Consider the following 3,744-nt stretch of genomic DNA (forward strand, 5'->3'; position numbering starts at 1 on the left):
TTCTATTTCTATGCTGGTCCTCTAGTCAATCTCATCACCATGGTCACGGTGTCTAGCGATTCAGGTTGACTGTACTGCGATCATGATATCTGTTTGCTCTGTCCAGCTGCTGCGATCATGACATCTGTTTGCTCTGTCCAGCTGCTTGCACCTGCAGCACGATATCTATTTGATCTGTCCAGCTGCTTGCACCTGCAGCATGATATCTGTTTGCTCTGTCCAGCTGCTGGGATCATGATATCTGTTTGCTCTGTCCAGCTGCTTGGTCAGCGGCAACTATTAGACGGTTTTCACTTTGATTATGCCGATGTTTTTCCCGAATTCAAATCGTTTTCTACGTCTGTGCTGATATGCCCTTGTTTTCTCCAAAGTTCGAATCAGTTTTTGCACAGCTACAGTACACAGTGCTGTAAAGTCATACAGCATTTCGGCAGAGACTTATTTTCGGCACGTGGGTGACACTGGTATAGTGACCAAAGCTGATGTGACAAATTCCGTGCGGCGTTTTGGGTCGGTACCGAATAAGGACGGTGGCACATGTATAGTGATTTGTACCTGACCGAGTGGATCACTGCCAATGGTTTTAGTTTTGTCCAAGACTGCCCAGATATATATATATAAAGAGAGATATTTGCATAATGCTACCGTACTTCACCGGTTATCAGTCGACCTTTTTCGACTAAAAGTTAAGGGCCGACTTACAACCGGCAGCTTCCAAAATTGACCTGCACTGCATGCACGAGTGTGTACGTCTTTTTGCCAGTTTATTAGCCTTTTTTCCATGATTTGGACATTTCACTCTCCAATGAGGAGTGTGTTATGTGATTTGTGGATGTGTTAGTAAAGGAAGTGGTTAGCAGTGCTTGGTTTGGTGAACACTTTACAAACAGAAAATAAGACCTTCGGATATGGGGAGGACGGGGTCGACCTATAACCGGCAACTATACCGTATTTCCGCAAATAAAAGGCCGTCCTCGTATACAACGCCTTCCTCGTTTACAAGGCCGGGGCAGGGGGCGATTGAAAAAATAAAAGACCGTCTCCGATTAGAAGACCGGGCCTACTAAATGAGTCTTTGTTCTTGTGTTAAAAATGGAAGACCGTGCTCAAACCGTGGAAAAAAATAGAAGACCGTGTTCAAACTGTGTAGAAGAAAATGGAAGAACGGGGGTAAAACTGTGTGGCGAGAAATAGAAGACCGGGGTCAAACTGGGTTGAAAGAATAAAAGACCGTCCTCGAATACAAGACCCTCCTCGATTATAAGGCCGGGTTAGGGCGAGGTTGAAAAAATAGTAGACCGGCCTACTATTTGTGGAAATACGGTATGTACTTTTGATAGCGGCATGCATGCGGATAGTTTATTGTGATGCTGTGTGTACATGCACAAGCATGCATGCATTCCAGCAGGTCAGGGGGAGGTCTCCTGCTGCACAGCTGCAGCTCAGGTGTACATGTACTATACCCATTACACTTTCCGCCGCATATCTGCACCAGCTATTAATAATTATTCTTATGATCAGGAATTTCACAGTAGCAGACACCCATGCAGGCAGAACAATCAAGTCAGAACCTGCACATGCTCAGTCTCTCTTTGTTACATCAAGAGTATGCAAGTATGGGGCTTATGATAATTATAGTCATTGTTACATGATTGTGTACTCTTGGTTCAGTGTGTGTGTGTAGGGCCAGCAAGTCAGTGCCGTCCGGGAGTCCGTAGATCTACCGCACTCCCTAGCTGATCCGGCGTGCACGCATGCATGCACACATCACCCACACAACATGCAGGGCACTGTGTGTCTGTGCACGCCTTGCACGTCTCCACATGAATGCATGCGCCCAGCAAAGCATGCACGCCTTGCGCGTCTCCACATGAATGCATCCGCCCAGCAAACCATGCACGCATTGCTAGCAAGCAGCGTCGTCAGGGGAAAAGCTACCAACTTGCTTGCTGCTATACACAGCCCAACACAGCCCAACACAGTCCAACACAGTCCAACACAGTCCAACACAGCCCAACACAGCCCAAAACAGCCCAACACACATGAAGACAAGGATTTACAGTATCAACTTCTGTTACTGCTCAACAATAACGCTAGAAACATAGAAGGCTAGAAGGTGGCTAGAAGAAGAGGGGCTTACAAGTCAGAGAACATGCCAAATACTCAATAATACCAATAATCAAAAATATAAGTGGAAAATATTGTCCGGAGGAAATTCACAGATTTCCGATTCTTACGCTACAACGATACGATTGCGATCAGTAATGACTATGTTAGCTTAGAGGTCAGTTGCAATGCCACTAGTCAACACAGATGTGTGTGTGTGTGTGTGTGTGTGTGTGTGTGTGTGTGTGTGTGTGTGTGTGCACATGCACACATGGGGAATTGCTAGGATGCAGCAATAGAGCACCATGTACATTGTACTTGTAATCGTGGAAAAAAATAATCTGGAGAGAGACGGAGAGGAATAGCTAAAGTGAGAGTAGACTACTGTGGTGTAACGGCACGGCGGCAAGGCGAGAGGATAACAAGGAAAGTACAGGTGTAAGGCATCCGAGAACCACCCTGTCCTGAGGCAAGGCCCGGGGGTTAACAGAGGAGCTCGAACTGATGATAGTGATCGATAGGAAGCACGTTTTAGCTAGCTTCCAACTTGATCTCTACCGTACAGAAAGATTAAATCAACAGAGCTAGTGGGGCATTACAACTGACACGCTGTATACAGCGAAGATCAACGCAACAACGCAACACGAAATAATCACTGGCACGCATGCGTACCGTGTGTGCGTAGGCGTGTGTAGGCGTGCGTTCAAATGAAACTGTAGTTATTGTGGGTTGCATGGCCCACAGGAGAATGCAATAAAAGAAACGGCAAGAAAAGAAATTACAAGAAATTACAAGAAACTAAGATACCCGTCAGCATGTGCAGCGGCACACTATGCTTATGAACAGGAGCATTTACAGTAACAGCGACGGAGGGTGGCAGCCGTGTTTACCATAGCAATGACAGCAGCCATGGTAACCGCGCGGGAGCGGCGACTGCAACAGTTGCCAGTGGCAACCACTCTGGGAGCTGACTCACAATGATGATGATGATGATGGCGATCATTATCATTACTATATTTCACAAGTCGTGACGTGCGCATGCCAACACGCGCACACACGTATATTCAGACACGTACACATGCATGCATATGCACACACGTATACGCACACACATACGTGAGTACCGGGAGGGCTGGCACGGGCCGAGCGTTTCACTCATCGTCAATCTGACGCAGCTCCGAGAGACTTCTTGCCAACATGGCGTAGGTATCGCGACCGGTGGAGATCTGATTCTGACAGTACGTGACCAGCGCTGTCTGGAGAGAGTGAACACGTAACTGATGAAATAGCGACAACTCCGTGCGGCCGAGCCGCGAAATCTCCTCAAACTTCTGAACGGCGTCTTCACGTGCCGCATCCGCCTGAAAACACCAGCACCACCAACACCACCAGCAGCAGCAGCAACAGCAGCAGCAGCAACAGCAGCACCACCAGCAGCAGCAACAGCAGCACCACCAGCAGCAGCAACAGCAGCAGCAGCACCACCAGCAGCAGCAACAGCAGCACCACCAACAGCAACAGCAGCAGCAGCAGCACCACCAGCAGCAGCAACAGCAGCACCACCAGCAGCAGCAACAGCAGCACCACCAGCAACAGCACCAGCAGTAGCAGCAGAAAACAATGTACTACAGTGCTGCT

The 3,744-nt window shown here is 48.1% G+C and overlaps 1 protein-coding gene across 1 annotated transcript in view; it reads left to right on the top strand.

The window, feature by feature from the left end:
• Nucleotides 1-443, top strand: part of LOC135812231 (ceramide synthase 6-like) — a 5,379-nt gene extending 4,936 nt beyond the window's left edge. Inside the window, exon 3 of the mRNA XM_065325572.1 lies at nt 1-443. This exon is cut by the window's left edge and continues 753 nt beyond it. The gene's annotated coding sequence lies outside the window, so the exon portion shown is untranslated.
• The last annotated feature ends 3,301 nt before the right edge of the window (nt 444-3,744 follow it).

This window comes from Sycon ciliatum, chromosome 3, assembly GCF_964019385.1.
Source record: "Sycon ciliatum chromosome 3, ocSycCili1.1, whole genome shotgun sequence".
NCBI lineage: Eukaryota > Metazoa > Porifera > Calcarea > Leucosolenida > Sycettidae > Sycon > Sycon ciliatum.